Source organism: Rhinolophus hipposideros, assembly GCF_964194185.1.
Source record: "Rhinolophus hipposideros genome assembly, chromosome: X".
NCBI classification, from domain to species: Eukaryota; Metazoa; Chordata; class Mammalia; order Chiroptera; family Rhinolophidae; genus Rhinolophus; species Rhinolophus hipposideros.
The window spans coordinates 123,648,569-123,669,460 of NC_138046.1; the positions used below are offsets into that span (position 1 = coordinate 123,648,569).

At 45.9% G+C, this 20,892-nt stretch overlaps 1 long non-coding RNA gene across 1 annotated transcript; it reads right to left on the reverse strand.

The window, feature by feature from the left end:
- Window positions 1–672: 672 nt before the first annotated feature.
- On the reverse strand, window positions 673–20,892 carry LOC308494320. The gene is made up of 3 exons (XR_013992910.1): window positions 19,680–20,892; window positions 10,160–10,240; window positions 673–804 (listed from the first exon to the last, which is right to left on the reverse strand). It is a non-coding gene; the product is annotated as an uncharacterized lncRNA (long non-coding RNA).

Below are 20,892 nucleotides of genomic sequence, written 5' to 3' on the forward strand. Positions count from 1 at the left end.
TTAGTTTTGGGACCAGGCCCCGGACTGCTCTCCACGCTCTGCTCTAGGGTTCAGCCTATCAAAGGCGTCCTCATAGACTCCTGAAAAGGCCTGGGGGCGACGGGTCTCCGTCCTTCCCTGCAGTGAAGCTCGTTAGGTCCCAAGGGGCCATATGGGGAGCGAGGGAATGAGTGGGTGCAAAGCTGTAGAGACACTTTCTGAGAGGCAAACTTGCCCCATAAACATCATCTGTCTTTCATTTTCATCTTTCGTTTTTCCTTTTCTAGAGGAAGATGTATTCAAACAAAACTTCCTAAAGTTCCCTACAGTGGGGAGCAGGTTGATGAGCTATAGAAGGAAAACCTGACATCAGATGAGCAGAAGTAACTACCGTAGAAGGCATCACTTGGAAAAGACAAGAAGAAGTGGGGAAGGAAAAAGAAGGAGGAATAGGAGGGAGGAGGGCAGAAGGAGGGGGAGAACGAAGCGGAGGAGAAGGAGAGGAGAAGAAGAAGGAGACGAAGGAGAAGAAAAAGGAGAAGAAGAAAAACAACTATAAGACGACAAAAAGTAGCCAAAGTATACAGGGGACCAAAAAAAAAGTGTACACACATTTTAAGAAAGGAAAACACTGTATTAAAATGTAATACTCAATATAAACCAATAATAAAAGACGACTACAACTCACGTTTCACTTCTGCAATGCCAAGAGGTGCTCAAAGTGGTTCCCATCAGCATCCAGACACTTCTGATGACGGCGAACTACTGTTTGAGCCACGTTGACCAAAGTGTCCTCTTGAATACATTTTTTTGGCACGCCCAGTACTTTGGAAAATGCAGTGAAATAAATTTAAGTAAGTAGGTATTAGTATACCCTTATGTTTTTACACTACTTCATGTTTATAAAGCATCTTCAAACTACCACTTATAAAGATGACGTGAGATACTGTATTTTACAAGCAAAAGAACTACGCATGTAAGCGACACCCCCAGGTCACACAGCTGACGGAAAGTGAACTGCACACATCAGCCTCGTCTTGGGAAAGCCGGCGTAGCACGTTTCCACCGAGTCCCAGACTGCTCGAATCAGACCCCTCTACAGCACTCGGAACCACCGCACCCCACCCTAATGGAAGAGGCAATACTTCAAATCAATCACCAGCGCTCTCATTACAGTTTGGGCGGAAGTCACTAACTCATTTACTCTGTTGCAAACTCATAAAAATGGGAAGCTTTTTGTTTAGTACGTAATTCAATTCCTGAAATGAAACTTATTGAAGCTGATGGTTCCGCCTTATGCTCACGAAGGGAAGTCACTTGTTTTCCATCCACAGGTCGCCCAGGGCTGAAGAAAGAGTCTGATCTGTTAAGTCTGTCTGCAGGTGGAAGTAACCAGAACTAGCTCCCGGCGGGGACGCACTGGGCACATGGTACAGTCTTAGGGAACAAAGAGGAACGAGATAAAGTGCAACATCTATAGGCCAACAAACAGCGATATACATGAATATATTCACGTAAATACGCAGTGATGGACTAGTCAGTAAATGTCAAACAGAGGAAGAAGAAAACAAGAAGCAGGGCACATCTATCATATGTCTGCCTCACTTAGTCCTATGCATTTCAGGCTCCTCCGTGTCTTCTCATGGCTCGGGAGCTCGTTTCTTTTTAGAGCCGTATACCATTCCCTTGTATGGATGGACCACAGTGTGTTTATCCATCACCTACTGAAGGACAGCTAGTTGCTTCTGAGTGTTAGCAATTGTGAATAAAGCTGCTAAACATTCGTGTGCAGGTTTCTGCGTGGACGTAAGCTTTCAGCTCCTTTGGGTAAACACCAGGGAGCAGGACTGCTGGATTGTATGGTGAGAATGTGTTTTGTGAGAAGCCACCCAACTGTCCTGCAAAGTGGCTGCACCGCTGGCATCCCCACCAGCAATGAACGAGTCCCTGTGGCTCCACATCCCGGCCAGCATTTGGGGTCAAGTGTCCTGGATTCCCACAATCACGAGACACCATTATTGTTTTCACTTGCATTTCCCTCATGACGTGTGAAGAGCAGCAGCTTTTCATGTGCTTGTTTACCATGTGGACTCTACTCGTTTTAACCGATGGAGATGCCTTGCAGAGTAACAGAAATACCTGGATAGATCGGAAAGATCTGAAAGACGTGTTTCATATCCATCTGAAAGATAGATACGAAAGATGTGTTTACAGTCCCCAAATTTGGCTTTCCTCATAGCGCAGAGTTTAATGGGCTCTGACAGGAGGTGGATCTTCTGTCCCGAGAAGACCAGCAATAAAATGAGACATCACGTCAGGCAGGCCCTGCCACCCCTTGCAGGGAGTGTGGGCAGAAAAGGAGCTCTCACGCACCTGATCTGAAGGCTCTGATGGTTCTTTGACAGTTTGGACAGGACGAACCAAGACCCCTAGTGACTCGCCAAGTACTGCAACCGATTTTATTAACCTCTATCTGGAATCGTGAACTTCACAGAGCTTAATGGCCTGTGAGACACAAAAGGACATTCACAAACATTGAGAAACCAGCTTTCGAGGGATGGGAACCTGCGTCTCTACTAGAATCTTATCAAAAGGCTGAAGAAACGAACGAACGCCTGGGTTTTGCACTCATGGTAGACGCCACGCCAAGCCGTTCAAAACGTCGATTCTAGTAAGCTCTCCCCTGCCGAAAGGCAAAAACGATTCATGTCGCCAGAGTCAGTTCTGAAAGGAACGCTTCTCGAAATTAATTTAATACACTGTTTTCTTCATCATTTTGAAGTCTGGACTACATCATACCATAGCTGTGGGATAGCATAAATTCTGTGGAAAAAAGTTTCATTCCTGGGCAGTGGAAATCAAATGCTTGTGCAAAAGCCAAAATGTATGGCTTCTTTTATTTTTTTAATCAACTCCAAAAACTCTGTTTGGAAAATTAAAACTGGACAACTGCAGAGCCACCGACTTCTAAAATACATCATTTTTTGAGAGTACAAAAAATAGAAAGACTGAAGTCTAGAAATAATGGATTCCACAATATTCCGAGGAAATGGATTATGAAAACAGACAGCCAATCACTTTTATGCAAGCCACGTGAAATGGTTACGCTACTGGAGAGCTGTGAAGTGGGTCATCTGCAAAATGGTCTGTAAAGGTGCAGAGCAGTCGCCGACTCTTCTTCCCCAGACAGAAAGGCAAAGAAAAGATCTCCAAAGAAAGTCAGCCCTGCCACCTTCTTCAGGGCTAATTTCAGGGAAATTTTTCTTTCAAATCTGGGTTTTGGACAGCAACACAGTTCCAAATCCCAACTAGTTAAAAAAAAAAAATGAAAAAACAAACAAACAAACAAACAAAAAACACGTCAGGATTGGGGAAGGGTCAGCAACGAGGCTCCCAGCAGCCCGAGGCTGTGCAGTACTTCTCCCATCGTCACCTTGTGACTTGAGACGCCAAAGACTTTCATTCATCTTGCAAATAGATGATGGCACAGGGCAAAACACTTCTGTGATGTGCCGTGGATCACAAGATCCAAAGGATTGATTCCTCCTTGGAGAACAATCCCCAAGAGGCGTGTAAACATCACGAATTGTGAAGGTGTAGAACCTGCCTGGTTGTGAGACTTCTCTGGTCCCAGGTAACTGCTCCCCTCCATCAATCTGTGAGTTACGGAGCTATAGCAATGAAGCCGGAGCCTAAGGGCAGCAGGGCTTTTACGACAGGGAACCAGTGAGCTCAGCCCGAGGCTTTTCAGAGCCCTTTGAACACACCCAGGGAAACCGGGAACTGCTTGTATTAGAGAAAGCACCTTCCTGGTCAGGAGTCCAAGTCCCTTTCCTGCTCTTTCGCTTGGCCTCATAGGTGACAGATACAGTGGCCCAGAAATGGATACTTTTCTGTAAGAAAAATGTTGGATGCCGGATGGACTCAGGAAGGCTCAGCGTCTCTTACAGGAGAGGACAACTAAACTGTCACTCTGGAAAGGAGGCTGTCACAGATGAGACATGCTAAGCAGGCAAAGTGATTTTCACTGAGATAACGAGCCAGAATTTTCTAGGATTTCTTGAAATCTTTGCATTTAGGTCATCTTTGATCAACCTCATTAATACATTATTCCAGAAAATGTATCCACGAAGCTCTGACCATTTCCTTGTTGCAAGACAGTCTACACTTACTGGATTAACTCAACATGAACTTGGGTGAGCTCGACTGTTTCAGCATCTGTAACAATCATCAAAACATGTGGATCCGTTGTAGCAAAACCAGATTTTGACAAGCTCTCCCTACCTCCCTCATGCTTCCAAGCATGTACAGTAAGGAGCTGATTCTCTCCAAACACGGAGTGACTTCAAGGGCCTTATCTATAGGAAATGTCTGGTTTCCATGACATTTCATTTTATGTTTTCTTTTCAGCCTAAGTATCACAGCTCACTGACAGCGGGTCCTCTTCAAGGACACAGTTCCTGATTGGCTACTCCAGCTCCTCTTCCGTTCATGGTCAATTAACTAATTCATTCAAGGTTTTGCATATATCCAGTATGCATTAATTTCTTTGCTGAGTGCTGGGGATGAAATATAACTAGGACATGTTTCCTGTTCTCCAGTTTACGACTAGAGAAAGACTCGCAAACAAATGTGCAATGTACTATGAATCCAGATAAGGGATGTGCATGGTGTACTAAGAATACAGAGGATGGACACCCAGCATGTTTTGGGAGAATCAGGAAAAACACCTGGAATGGCATGAAATGTCTCCTTTAACTACCCGCTTCCTCAAACAATATCTGGGGAAATCTGCTGACCTTTCTTTTTTTAAACTAGGTAACTATCAGAGTATCCATTTCTTGGACCCTGAATCCTAAGAATGGGAGTTATCCTTTCCTTTTCTGAATAACAGGAGCCAGCCGTTTGTTGAGGGGACATGGTGCACGGCCCTGACACATTTCCAACATCAATAGTGTGATCAGGGGAATTCTAAAATTAGAATTTTGCCAAGGGCTTTATCATTATCTTTTGCCAAGGGCTTTTTTTGAGACATGTGAAAGAAGGAATCTCATATACATCAAAATCGATGTCTGACTTTTACCCATGGTCATAACGGACGAAAGTGTGACTACCGCTGTCTCCTACGGGGTACTGCACTGGATCTCCAGCGTAGCATAAACCCCTGAATTCCAAGCGCAGGTAAGGTCATCAATGCTGGTGGACATGAACTTCTACTGTCCTTGGTCTCACTCTGGATAGACTGCAATGAAAATGTTGTTTTGCTAGGTCTACACTTCTGATTGGGTCATCTGGCACACTATGCCCAATGATGAGGAGAACTCCTTACTACTGAACCTGTCAATATGCCCACATCCGTGCTTTTGTAGGTGCATGAGGTGTGATCACAAAATAGGGTGAATATTTAAATGAAAAATCATTATTACAGTAAAAGACACATAGCCATTAATCCCCCTCAAAATACTCCTCCTCGCTTTGTACAAATTTATCCCATCGTTCTTGCCACTTTCTGAAGCGGTTCTGGAAGTCCTCTTTCCTGAGTGTCTTTAGTTGCGCTGTCGTGGCTGCCTTGATGTCCTGAGTCATTTTGACTTTGGGCAAGAGCCAGAAGTCACACGGTGCCACATCCAGGGAATAAGGTGGATGAGGACACATCGTAATGTTTTTATTTGACAGACATTGCCGTATACCGGAAGTTATATATGACACAGAGCATTGTCACGATGGAGGATGAAGACACTGACGAAAGAGGACTTCCAGAACGGATTCACAAAATGGCAAGAATGATGGGATAGGTGTGTTCAAAGCGAGGGCGGGGAGTATTTTGAGGGGGATCAATGGCAATGTGTCTTTCACTGTAACACATTTTTTTTTTTAGTTAAACATTCACCATATTGTTTGACCACACCTTATACTTCATACAGATGTCTCATGCGCCCTGTAACAGCCAGACTACGGCGGAAAAGTATCTTAGTTATTCTGGGGCACGTATTCATGGGTTATGCAGACCTTAATGCCAAAATCAAATGTGACATTGGCTGAGAAAAGCTCAACCAGGAAGATTGCTTCACTGCCTCTCGGACAAACTATAGGTCAGGTCTCTCAGTCAATGTCTAGAGTTCTTTTGGACGGAGAGTCCATAAATGTTGTCATTAGGCTTGCGATATCCTGCGGGGTCCAGTGAACCATACATGGTGTTCAGAAAACTAGCTGGGACAGTTGACAAGACTGTTGATTTATTTCCTAAGTTTAATTTCCTAAATAACAGCTGACACCATTCACATCACGAGAAGGTACTTTCAGCAATTAAAAGCAGTGATTAAGTATCCTCGACACTAACAAATGAGGTGGGTGACGGACCTCAGTTTTGACGCTGCAAAACTTATTTGGGTTACAGGCAGACACAGCATATTTCTATGTTAAAGAGTTGTTATTTTCATAGAAAACCAGACAAATTCTCTCAGCTTAAGAGCCTCAGGCTTACCCTCATGGCGTTCCACTGATTCCAACGCCATCCCTGAAAGCCCAGGGCGCACACTATGCTCCACTCCTTTTAGAAGGAACAGAGCCTCCCAGAGCTTCACTGAACGGTCAGCAGAGGACTATACACTTTCTTATCCAACCCACGACACTGACAGTGAAAGGGGAGGGCTCATCAGATGGCACAGTGGGTGCCAGGTTCCAAACAGAAAGGTCCTAGGTAAACATATGGTATCCCAGTTACCGGAAAGAAGCTTCTTGGTTCAATTCAGTCATTCTGCCCTGACTACATACTGGGAGTGTATGCGCGTACACACACACACACACACACACACACACACACACAAGCGTATAATACGTCTGTATGCACAGACACACATTCACCTGTACAAATACATGTGTTTACACTAACACATATATCTTGGCACCTAAGCCTTACTCCAGACAATTCCACTCCATTTCTGCAAAAGGAGATACACAACTGGATGAAGACCTGGCACATATACACTACGGAATATCACTTGGTCATGAAAAGGAATGAAATCTTACCCTCTGCGATGACATGGATGGACCTAGAGGGCATTACGCTAAATAAGATATGTCAGACAGAGAAAGACAAATACCAGATGATCTCACTTACATGTGGAACTAAAGAATAGAATAAAGGAACAAACAAGACAGAAATCGACTCATAGATACAGAGAACAAACTGATAGCGGCCAGATGGGAGAAGCTGGGGGGAGAAAGGGAAGGGATTAGGAGGTACAATTGGCAGTTACAGAACAGTCAGGGGGATGTAAAGTACAGCACAGGGAATATAGTCAATAATATTGTAATAAGTGTGCATAGTGCCAGGTGGGGACTAATCGAGGGGATCACTGCATCAATCATACAAATGCCTAACCACTGTCCTGCACACCTGAAACTAGTGTAAAATAATATTGAATGTCAACTGTAACTGAAAAAAATTAAAATTAAATTTTAAATTATATAGTAATGTTTAAAAGCTTCCCCAAGCGACATAAATATGCAGCTGGGTTGAGAACCACTGAACTGGAGAATCCCCAAAGGCTTTTCCAGCTCTCACATTCTGGGACTCAAATTCCTGACAATGAATGTCCAGCACGTGCTATTGCCACAGGTGTATAACTGCACCCGAGTGTCATTTCTAGAACACAAAACATTTAATACCGGTAAGGTCGTAACCAATATTTTCCTATTTACGTATGAAGACTTCACAGTTCACAAAACACTCTCTCAACATCATCTGTTTGTTGTTGTTTTTTCGGTCTCCCATTAAAAGTCAGGCTGGTTATTGTTATCATTGACTTTCTATAGGTGAGGAAATTAAGGCTTAAAAGACTAAACACCTACCGCGTTTGCCCGCAAATAAGACCCAGCTGGACCATCCATCAGCTCTAGTGCGTCTTTTGGAGCAAAGATTAATAAAAGACCGGGTCTTATTTTATGATAATATAAGACCGGGTATTATCTAACATAAGACCGGGTCTTATATTAATGTTTGCTCCAAAAGGTGCACTAGAGCTGGTGGTCCAGCTGGGTCTTATTTGCGGGGAAACAGGGTAGCTGTAAATTACATTACACAATGAGCATATGGAATAATTGAGCCCACAGCCAGATTCTAAGTGGGCGTCCTATTACTACATAGGTTTGAATACCATCATTCATTAGCTCGATACACTGGGACAAGTTATTTCACTTCTCTATGTGTTACCTCTAAAATTAGAATAATACAGATGCTTGCTTTGTAATGTTATAAGTATTGCATGAGATTTTCCATGGCGGACCTTAGCACTATGCCGAATAAACATTAATTATTAGTAGAAGTACTATTACTGTTACTATTACCCCTTCTCCTCCTTTCGCCCTTCCTTTTACTACTATAATTACTACTACTCCTACTACTAGAACTAGTAATAATTATTGCTGGAGGCAGAGTAAACAGCCCTTCAACTAGAGAAGTTTAATTACAATACAACCCTTTGAGCTAATCTTCACACGCTTCCACACGCTCCCAGGAAATCACACGGAGACATGACTCGTCTTCACAGAAGACACTTCCGGAATCACAGAGCCCAGAAGTGTACCCCCAGTGTGCCCTGGTGACCCATGGCCCACACAGTAAACAATCACACTCCACCTAGATGCTGAGCTGGATTTGCAGACCCAGGGGCCCAGCAGCCTCGGCGAGTGTGCGCTCCAACTGGCCTTGGAGGAAGAGTTGGATGGTCAGCCCCAAGGAGAATGGTTAGCAGGCAGCTCGCACGTGCAGCACTCGGGGCTTCTGCCATGTGAAATCGAGGCCGCACCTTTGGTGAGGAAGCCACCAGCCAGTGGTGGCCATGGGCAGGGGACAGCAGCAGAGTCTGGCCATTTCCACCCAGGCCTTCCCACTCCCCTGACCTCCGCGGGGATGCCTGACCCTTCCCTGGAGGTTCTTTCCACCCCGTCTTCCTCCTCTCCTTTCACAGCTGTCAGACCCAGTGGGGTGAAGACTTCCCTGTCTGAATTAACGGCCCAAAGCACCCCCATACATTTCAAACAGCCCTGACGAGTGCAGTGGGGTTGTATGCTACACAACTGAGACACAATGAGAACGAGAAATTCTGAGGAAACATTTTGTGTCCAGATACTATGACGGGATGGTGTTCTAAGCATTTATTTATTTGGAAAGTTCTACGGCATTATATGACTGACTAGTCTGTCTTCGTAATGGGGTACGTACAACTTGAGGATTAAGGGAAAACGTGGGAATGGGTCCTGCTCCAGCCATGCCACCTTTGTTTTGCAAATTACAGTGGTGACGCCACATTAGCTCAAAGATATGAATATTTTAATAATGCCAGATCTATAAATTGCAAGAAAAATGAATTAACATTCTAAAATGTATTCAGTTCCAAGGAACTGAATTTCTTGAGGAAATCTTTTTCATCTAAGCAGAGAAAAGGTCTTCTAAATTATTGAATTCCCCTTTTAGCCATTTCATTTCATTCTTACTTTAATAATTCATATTTCGCAACATATTCAAAAACAACAATAACCAAGAGCTTCATGTAAACGGTAAACTATTTAAAAATATTAGTTTTATCTAGTATTCTTGATGTTTTGGATATTAATGTTTTTGTGCATAAAGATAGTAGCAATAGTTACCATGTGACATTTGGTCGCAGAAACATTTTAAATTATAAATCTAATTTATCCTCTTGTATAGATGAACACGCATTTTATAATTATTTTGATTTGGTAAACTAAACGTTTTTGCTATAATATGTTTATGATTCAGGACGATAACAATCCGATACACACACAGTTCTTAGTATTACACATTCTACTAACTCACTGGGCCACACACACATTCCGTAATTTAGGCGGAGTCATTACCCACAAAGCATAAATAAAAGAATTGAGGAACAGAAAGGCTAAGTAACCTTCCCAAGGTCACAAAGCTATAAGTCGTAGAGCCTGGATTTGAGCCAGACTGTCTGCAAGAACCAGGAACAATAAATGTCGACTGACCTCCAGTCTCATCCATTAAACTTCCAGTCTGTGAGCACGTGTCAGCATATAACGTGTCAATACACATTCAAAGCGAGGAATTTGAAATCGAACTGATTTGATTTAAACAGATGCATCTGAATTTTAAAATCCAACCACGCGCGATCCTTCTCAAAGTACTCACCCTGAATATTCAGGGCACGTTCCACATGCTTGGCAGCCCAGCCTCTCGTGTTCAAGTGAGTCTCGCGTGGCCAAAAAGCTCCTGGAAGCGATAGAACGAATTAGCAAAGCTACACAAGAAAATCAGGCTCAGGCTCAGACCTATCTGCTTTCAGACCCGAACTGGGATTTTCCCGTTGTGCAGCAATCGTTTTGTCGTCAATTGACAAGCATTTATTGAACACCTATTGTATGTCATTCCCTCTGTTAAACCTTGAGGCTTTGAAGGTTAAGTATGCCTGTTATACTTCCTGGACTAGCAGGTACCCACTTGCGGTCATGTGGTACCCACATGACTGTAGCCTAGAGGAAAAGCATCCAATTTACATCAAGTGTTTATCATTTGCCGCTCTGTGGGATAGTCAATACTCTAAACCTATGAAGACAATTCCACAAGAGCTGGCTCCTTTTCTTGTGCCTACGATGCAGCCCAGTTAAGGCACTTCCCAAACCCTTCCCCCATGCCCTGGACTTCCATTCAGCTTAGAAGGCATGTTGTTTTCACCGGGACCTGACCCAGGGGTTGGGTTGGTTAGGATCCCATATGACCCAGGACCACCTTCCATTTCAGGATTTCAGGCTTCCACTGCAGTCTTGCAATGGCCGAGTATCTTCCTTCACCCTCAAGAGACTGCAGCCAACCTGTCCTGTTCGTTTTCCTACCCACAGGTCCTGGGAAATCACCAGCACACAGGGGTCGTGGCTCTGATACTGCTGAAGGAGCACATCCAGGAAATGCGTTCACAGATTGCAGAGACAATTCCTAAGCTCTGAACCTGACTAGGGTGAGGAAAGCACACACTTACAAGCAGGAGCTGTGACAGGTGTGCTAATCTATCCTATTGCTTGTAGGCATCCTGGCTCTTCACGCATTTCATACTTCTAGCACTGAGACCCACAAGTCATAATGCACACCTTTATTAAGGCATATTCAACAGGGTGGTTGTTCAAAGTGGTATGAAGACAGCATTTGGGTGCAGAAAAAGCCTACTAAATAATCAAGTATCGGTATCTAATATAATCTTTGTTCACAAGTGGGAAGTATTACATGCTAACATGATATTCGTGAGTATGGGTTATCGATAGGATATCAGAAAGGAGTCTTCCATACATTTAACAATACTACATCGTGGACTAGATCATCAGTTACGTTACTGGCAGTCATGCGGTTAGATTATCTCATGCTGTATTCATGGCTTTTATATAATGCTTTCCATTAAAAATGGACAGAAATCTCTAAAAAGTAAATTACACCTGTTTACCTGTATGTGTGTGATATACTACTCGTTGGTGCAAAAGTAACTGCGGTTTAAAAGGTTAAAATTGCAAAAACTGCCATTACCTTTGCACCAACGTAATATATCACACATATTGATTTCACCTGAGCAGTCAATATTTTATTTCTCTAAATTTGTGTTTATAATCTCTATGATGAATATATATTTATTTGAAAGTAAGGAAAGTATTTTGTTCCTTACAAAACTAAATTCTAAGAGGAACAGAAAGAACCTGCACTTCTTTTTGAAACAGTTAATGGTCCTGGAGTGTGTGTGTGTGTGTGTCCACAGAGGAGCAGTGATTGTGTGTGTGTGTGTGTGTGTGTGTGTGTGTCCAGTTTTAAAGCTTATTTTCATGTCCTAGAGTTTATATTACCAACAGCCCTAACTACGAGAGCTAACAAGCACATAATTATACTATTAATACAGTATTATGCTGGTTGAAATTTAATTTTCTGTACTAAAAAAAATAGAAAAAAGAGTCCATAAAGTGGCCTTAATAAAGCGAAGGCTCTATGGCATCTCAGCGAACATTTTGAATGGATATAAACATCAAAAACAGTCTAAACAAGTAACTGTACTCAATAATCATTGGACTTTTATGAAGACAAAATCCAATTCACCCAGCTTCGAAACCAAAACGTACAGAGTAAAGGTATAGGGGCAAGAGACAAAAGGGAAAAAAATGACCACCGTTACCCTCAGTCATTTTCTTTTAGACGTCTATACATTTAATTTTATATCGAGATTTCAGTCACAACTCAAGCAAGCAACACAAAGCTGCTTGTTCCAGACAGCACGTGGAGGCCACATTCACGCAGATGGTAAATATTTGATCTGAAAACTTTCTGACTTTTCCTTGGGGGTCATTTGGGGAGTGGTAAAAGGCTGGTAGATAGAGAACCGACTCTGGGTGATGCACGCACAATGTAATAAATATATAGGTGATGTATTACAGAATTGTACACCTGAAATCTATGTAACTGTACTAACCATCGTCACCCCAATCAACTTTAATTTAAAAAAAAAAATGTTGGTCGAGTCTGGTGTCTAAGATGGCTAAGGCCACCTGTAAAGGAGCCGTCCTGGGCTCTTTCCACCCTGGGAACCGGCCACCCCCAGCATTTAGGACCTCCTGTGATTTGCCATGTCACATTCTCCTCAGCCAGCAGGGGGCAGACGGTAAACAGTTATAGAAAACAGGAAACTTCTTGCAGACCAGAGGAAACTTTCGGCAAGTGGATTCATCCCGCACGGATTTTTGTGGGATTATGCACGTCATTTGGGACGATACACGACCACTCTTCTGAAAGTCACTCATTCACCAAAGGCAAACATTTCTGAGACTCTGCTGTGCTTAACCGTTACCATCCTTTTAATGGGGCTCCTTGGACAAAATCAAGGCTCAGAAGTTTCTCAACCCCAAGACTGCAGCCAACGAATAACCCCAGGAAACGGGAACTATAATATACGACTGCACAAACAGTCTCTCAACAGAGCAGCTACAAGAACCAGCCCGTTTATTATTTTCCAGCAAATAGGCTTCAGAGTCCAGTTTTGAGCTCTGATGAACCTGGTTTCCTTCCTGGCTTTGCTCCCTTGTAGTCCAGCTCCTCTGGGGAAAGAAAGTGTGGGCTCGATAACAGCACCCTGAGTGGTATTCGTTATTATTACTCCTTATGCACAGGACATTTAATCAAGCACCAGTGCAGTAGAAAACTTGAGCAGTGTGTCCAGCCTGTGGAGCCCTCTCCATTCTTCGGTGGTCAGACCATTAGATTCCCGCAGGGCTGGGGGAGGAGAGTTTTCCTGGTAATACCAGTGTGGTCTGGGCTCCATCCGAACCAAAGGCAGCAGAATGAGGAAGCCCTGGATGAGACGCCCACAGCGTCCCCAGGCTACAGGCCACGTCCAGGAAAGTGGACAGGGCCTAGCTCCGCATCGTCCACAAGCCCCTCCCCACAGACGAGCAGGAGTGGGGAGCGGGCACGCTGGTTTTCTAGCTCACGGTGCCTCCTTTCTTCGCTCCTGAACTGTACTAATGGCGGGACGGGCTCTCCCCCTTGGCTCAGACAGGGACTTGCCCTAAATTACACCGAGTCCCCCCATCCATTGTCAGCCCGTCCACGTGTGCAGTCCTCACGCCATGACGCCAGCTGACGTGGACACCCGAGGGCTGGAGTCTGCACCAAGGCTTTGGGCACGAACGCTGCCACCTACAGAGAGAGAGATGGGAGGGACCCTTCTCATATCAATGAGAAGGCCCACATTTCACAGCTCGGTGGAGGACTGGCGGCTGAGGCCCCTGGGACGGTTCACTGGACAGCGCCATTGCTCGGGGGCGTCCCTTATCAACACCCTCACGCCAATGCCCGCTGGAAATACCCTGCGAGCATCTGCCCTTGGCTCTGGCACTGGGAGCAGCGCAGGACACAGTCAGGAATGAAGCCTGACTTCGCTAATGATCAGCTGTGCCTCCTCTGCGTCTTACTTAGCCACCCTCAAAACGTGAGTGCGGCCGAAGGTGCAGCCCTCCCGGGCTTCTCACGACTATTAACCGTGCTCGTGGGTGTGAGGCGCTTAGGAGAGGCAGACAGCAAGCGCCGTGCAAGTGCACGTTCAATAAATAAAAACAGCTGCAAATGTGACAGCCTGTCTTTCCTCTAACAAGGTAGAACAGAAAGCAAATACAGGGAACCTGCGGAGTGTCTGAGTTGCAGCAGGTACCAGTGATTTAGGCCATTCTAGCGTAGAAAGGAGAAAACAAACAAACAAACAAAACAGGCACGAGCCAAATGTCAGGAAAAATGTGTAAGTGATGGAATGACCCATGATTTCAACAATCACATGTCAACGTCTAATGAAAATGCAGCCTGGGTGGATGCGAAGTATAAGAAAACGTGGGGTCGTTGGACTGAAATGCTCGTCCACGTTGTTACGACGGTATTTATTTCGCTTTTAACAATTAAGCAATAAGGGTATTTTTCTTTTCTAACAAAAGGAACATGAACTTTAACATGTGTCTATGTTCATAAAATGATGGGACGAAGCTGAGTTACGTGTTCAATGCTATCTTATGACTGTTTCTATACCCTGAAGAATCCAATTTTTTTCTAAGAAAGAACTTGAAAACCGTGGTCATCTTGGCACCCAGCTGATTTTTTCTCAAATGTGGAGCGTACGACATGAAGACACAGGAAAATTAAATTTCCCAATTACAAAGAGCCTTCTGGAGACCCTAAAACTTCTGGGGCATTTGGGGTGATTTCCACTTTTCTAGTTGCTCCTTACACACGATGTGATTATGCAAAGCTAAGGGTGACCTCATGCTCCCCCCTCACCCCCTGTGAGGAAAGAATAAAACACTGGAAAGAAAGCTTAGTGCTGAGCATGACAACACAAACAGGGCTAAGCAGCGTCCGAGCAGGAATTTGGAAATGCAAGACTGATATGAAGACAGCCCTGCAGACGGACAGGCTTCCGCCGGCAAGGGCTGCTGTGGGGACCACTCTGCACGTGCCATCCCTTTCATTCACAGAGAAGGACTGCTACGCGTTCATCATTGTAAACAGACCTGCGCTCAGGGTGGCTAGGGCACTTCATCAGAACTTGAGAATTTTTTTTCCCAGGAAAAGCGGAATCAATTCAATAAATGTTGCCCCCCTGTACTACCCCATCCCAACGGTCCCTACTCTCTGCCACGAGTCTCCTGTGAAGTGAAGCCATGATACGAAATGCTGAAACGACACGTCCGCCTGGGTCCTTCCAAATTTCACTTCCACTCCCTTTTCAGACTCCTGACCCGTTTGACCTGTTCTATGTGTAGTTTTCCATCTGTATAGCTTGGGATATTATGCCACTTTGTCTTACACATTCAGGGAAGATGTGGTACAGGGTGTTTTCAAAAGTTTGTGTGAGTGGTGTATTGATTTCTGGTTTTAAATTAAACTGGGAGATACATGAGTCGATGCCTTTTTCCAAAAGGTTCTGAAGTGAGAGATGATGGGAAGACATCTGGGGTCCCTTCCTACTACAGGAAATGTTTTTGGGAAAAGCCCACTGCCACTGCCCCGCTGTCAAAACCAAACGCCCATGTAGCACCTACTTCTCTGACCCTCCTTCTGTGTGTAACGTAAGACCTTTCCCCCGAGTCCGGGTACCATAGCTTCCCCGAGGGAAACAGATCACAGGGAGACGCTCACACCACTCACACCGCCTTGCTGAGCAAGAGTCAGCTCCCACCTCTACCATCGCAAATACCCCATGTAATTAAAACGCCAACAGAACCACGAATTCCCACTGAGCGACATGTACACGAAGTGATGGTGCCTATTCCTCTAAACCCATCGAATGTTGCTGCTACCTTGCAACGCCCCACACATCACAGGGGGGTATTAATTTGTTTGGGGGAATACCCTCCAGAGGCAGATGTATTACGCGGCCCGTTTAGGGACCTGAAACATGCAGCCTGACGACTGCCAGCTTTGATAACCACTGTCTGGGCCTGAGCTACCTTTTAATGCTGCTGAACACCGAGAAGTCCACGACAGGCCCCTCTGCAAAGGAACCATATTTCGACCAAAAGAAAAGGGCACACACACGATGGCCATGCCGCATGCACAATAACAGACAGGGTGTGCTCAGTACGGACAGAAGAAGACGGGGTGTATCCCAAACGATCGACTGAGGCCAGAGCCTGAAGAGTGCCTGCAAAAGTAAGCGGGGCTTCACAGAACAGACAGAAGTGCAAAGACATTCCAGCAAGAAAAACATTGAGCTGAAAATGGACAACGTATCTTAAGACTTAACAAAAAAATTTTTAAAAAATCTAACGTCTACCCCAGTCCTTTCATAGATTAAGACACTAAATAAAGTTTGTTTGGCAAGTGAGCAAAAACGTGAAGGCAAATGATTAGATACGTGATTTATCTGGAGGTAAGACCTTGGTCGGGGAAATGGGCCCCTTTTATATCTTTGCTCCTAATGGAAATTATGTTCTTTTTACAATAACCGACTACGACACACCTTCCAGGAACAGAGGCATCAGAGTTACTGCCATCATTGATAAATGGAGAAGGGTCGTTTCAACTAACTGCCAGCCTTGCTTTCTTGCTTTTTTTTTCCCCTCCCTCTTTTCCAGATGTGAACAAATTCCCCAAATGCTAAAAATAAACACCCTCATATGTCACACTTATTAAGGACATTTACCGTTTCTTATGTCAAATTTTCACCATCTAAATACGAATACCAACTATAAATTCAGAGTGGAAAAAGAAATGAAAGAAGCTGCTTGGCGCGTACGGAGAGCGCGGCCTTTCCTTACTTTCCTTTGTGGATCAGGGTGGGAAGGAAGACGTGTGCACAGGAATCAGGGAGAACCTGGGCAGATGATCTCTGCCTCTGGACGGATGTGGAAAACTGAACTCGAAATTCTCACCTACTGCACCTCCCCACCTGTCACCCCCGTTGGAAAGCTGACAGGACACAATGCGTACGACAGAGTGGCACGGAACGGGCAGTCGGTAAGTTTAGTCCCTATTAACAAGACTCCAGTACATGGGAGGAGATGCAAAACCAAGAGACCAAAACCCTCCTTGCGTCTCTTTGAAATGAGGTGATTCGATAATCGGGTGTTTTGCAATTAGGGGGTCTCTCAACGGCTTCAGTCATGAGTAGGTCCTGTACTCCGAAAACGGAGTATTTTGCTGAATTTGAGGGCGCATGAGGCTCCAGAGCTGACATTCTGTTTAGCACTCCACAGTATGCCTTACTTCACACGGATACTATTTGCCCCATAAGCCCTGCCATGGTGAGAGCATGATTTGGAAGCTCATGAGAAGGGCGATTTCCGTCCATCTGCCAAACTGTGACCCTGCGCGGCCAGATCAAGGATCTGCTGTGCGGCAACCACCCTTGCGGGGAGGACAACAGACTGTCTTCTACCGGGGCTTTGGGGAATACCCCGGCATGCAGTTGGCACCCCACAACACGACCACCTGGCGGCCAAAGAGCTGAACCGCTTTTCTATAAAAGACATTTTTCAAGTATGAAAATGTGGAAAGCTGATCGGCTCTATCTTCCTCTTGGATAGCCTGTCAACGTGACGACGGTAGCTCCGTAATGCTAACACAATAAGAGAAAACACTCAGAAGCTCTACCATCTCTACTTCTCGGCGCCAGGCATCACATCACATTTGACCCTTTCACATGTTAAATTACCATCAGGCTTATAAATAAATGTTACATTTTAAAACAGTTTCTCTTGAATAGGAATGACTTGATACTTAGTTTCTACGCCACATAAGGAAGACCAGACCTATAGATTATTGTTTATTCTCAGATGTATCTGATCACAAAGTACACTTCCTCAGGAGGTCTGTTTTCAGATGTTATCAGTCTTTTGCTATGTGTATGTACTTCGACATATGTAACAGAAATACCTATGACATGCTATAAATGTATAACTCATATACTTTTTGAATTCCTCTAAGCTGTCGGTTCTTCCAGTGTATTCCTAACAGAGAGAAGACAGGTGCAATGTAAAAAACACACATTAGTGAGAACTCTTTCCCTTGCAAGACTTCAAAACAGTTCCAAGTAGCTTAAGAAAATAGCAAGTGTAGGTGCCGTGTGGGAGTGAGTCAGGGACGGCCCCAGGTGCATGCAGCACAGGCCAGGAAATGCCGGGGCACCTAGGCGCCTCTCTCTCTCCCCTCGTGGGCACGGGTTCCCTCTAAGGTGGCCCCCTCACAAGGACCCTTGCACTCTGTCGTCCTTAGACATACGGTGAGTGGGAAGATCTGCAGCCTCTTTCTCTGGGGGTTCAGATGAGAAGTTCTACTCTGTGTCACGACTGCAGAAGCGCCTTTCTCTGAATTCTACGGCGCTCTCGAAACAAGGGATGGCTTCCACTAGGCGCACAGGGCGTGCCAACATGAGTGGTTCCCTGGGACCCCGTGGAGAGCGCACTGCTGTGGGCGCCAGCAACGTGACCACATTCCCCTGAAGTCCAAGGGCATGCATCTAGACTTCACAGGTCATCAGGCTCACCGGACGAACTTCCGGGAGGAGGTGACCAAGATGGAGACTCAGTAGGGGGAGGGAGACCAAGGCTGTTGCAGGGGCCATGCCAGCAGCACAGCCCACGGAGGTGTCGACATGTGTTCAGAGGCCAAGATTGGGAAATAAAGGAACGCTACCCGGACAATAGCGTGAAGAAGAGCTCAGACTCAGAGACTGTAAGGTGAGGTCCTGTGCTTGGGGCAGAGGTGTGGCAAGCGTCCCTTAGCCTGTACTTTTCTCCCTGTTCATGGAATACCGGATAAAACCTGGTGGGAGGAAGCCAGGGGCGGGCAAGGAGCTTCAGGCTGGGGCCCCTCGTTCTTGTGCCCGGTGTTCTTGCAGGAGCCACGCACAGCTAAGGGTTTCCTACTCCAGCTCAGCGCACACACCAGCGCACTGCGGTTTTGCAAGAGCACGTGACCACGCCTGTCACTATGCATCGGACGATGTCTGCCTGCCCACGGGACTGGTACCTCCCTGAAGAAGAAGAAGGGATTCTTGTCAACGTGGTGTGCTCTGTACCCACACGGATGTGCTATACGATGGGTATGGAACACATGTTTGATAAATGCATAAACCAGTTCAAAACCACATTACTCAAAAAACAAGAGCAGCAAACGCAAGCAAAGGAATTACTGAAAAACGTTCCTACAGAGCAATGAAATTACTATATACACACATCACGAGAGTAAGTTCCTTAAACCCAACATCCAAAACAAATATTGCTTCATCGTATACTCTGTGCCAAGTGTCGCGCTTGGCGCTGCGATTACAAACACAAACGCGAACGAATTTGGTATCTCTGAAGCTACGGCAGGTCGGTCTGTCTCAGCACTGCTGACGTCTGCGGCGGGGGCCGCCCAGTGCCCTGGGGGGCTGAGCAGCGTGCCTAGGCTCTACCCACTAGGTGCCCGGAGCACCCCCGTGTGACAACCAAAAGTGTCCCCAGACATTGTCACATATTCCCTAAGGGATGCTTGGTTATGATTGACAGATGGGTAGAAAGATGATAGATAAAACAGATGACAGACGATCGATAGGTACGTGTACGACATGGGGTAGAAGGGAAAAACAAGGAGAGTTTAAAAGAGAGTATGGCACCTTTTAAAGACTTTTCCCGAGAGAAATGAAATGGCATCTTACTCAGCAGAGTGTGTGGGGATGACAGGTGACTGTCTTTCCTTTCAGCAGAGGACCCCGGAACGTGGTGTTGGTGCAGGCGGCCGAGGACACATTTCCGTGCGTCTTCTCACTACACCCAGGGACAGTGCCCACGTGCAGGCCACCGCGGCTCTGCCACCACAGACTCTGGCTGCGTGGACTTGTCTGTCCTTAAACTTTCCATGGCACGCCATCGCTTTAGACCAGGTCGGCCCTGGAGTTGGCCCGAGGCTTCCCGCGTTGGTCGGCTGGGCCGTCCCTGGGGATTCTGGTGAAATGCAGCGTCTGCTTGAGGACACCTGCTTGAGGACACCTGGCCTGCGAATGCTCCTTTGTCATCGGCTGCCTGGAGGGAGCTGTCCCGGGAAGATGGCCCTGGACCACAGAGTGCGGGCGCCGTGGAAGGATGAAGGGATGAGCGTTTCTCCGTCTGTGTCCTGATGTACACTTCACCTTGCCCTCGCTCAGCGCTGGTGGCAGTAAGGAATTCATGGCCTCACGGGGTCGCGCTCTGCTTAGGCATTAGGGTGTTTCGGGATCAGCCGTCTCCAAGGCTAGGAATGGGGTTAAAAACAAAACCTCTCTCTGCGTCATCACATCCCTGGCTCTTGCTTAGTGCTGTGGGAGAGGCCGGGTGACGGGCACCCCGAAGAGGGGAGAAAGCAAAAGCCCCAGGTCAAGGCCATTTGGGAAGCTCCCTTCCTCTATTTGGCGTAAGGCAGACAGTCTCACATTTTTCAGACTCTCTTCTGCAGCTTCAGTGAGAAGTAAATCTATCCTTTCAAAGAAGGACCTGGAGACCCATCAACCAGGAAGTCTGCCAGCCCGCCAGGCTTGCAGATTGGGATTAAACAGGGAACACATTGTTCCTGGAAAAGAAATATTTGTCAGGGTCCTTTGAATTTTTTTGGGGGGGGACAGGGGATGTCAGCCAGCTTGGCCACCGGACTTAACAGTGGGTGTCTGTTGAAGGCTCGCTACGGCAGGAGCTTTACAATTGAGCAGCTGAGTCACCTGGGAAGCTCAGAGAGGTTGTGCCACCTGCCCAAGGTCACACAGCACAAGGCCGACTAAGGCCGTGACCGATGCCCAAGCACTTTCCAATCCAGTCCAGCCTTTGCAATAATACGTAGGTGAAAATCGTAGGCCTTGAAAACAAAAGGTGCGCGGCATCCGGGGCCAAAACCTAGTCCCC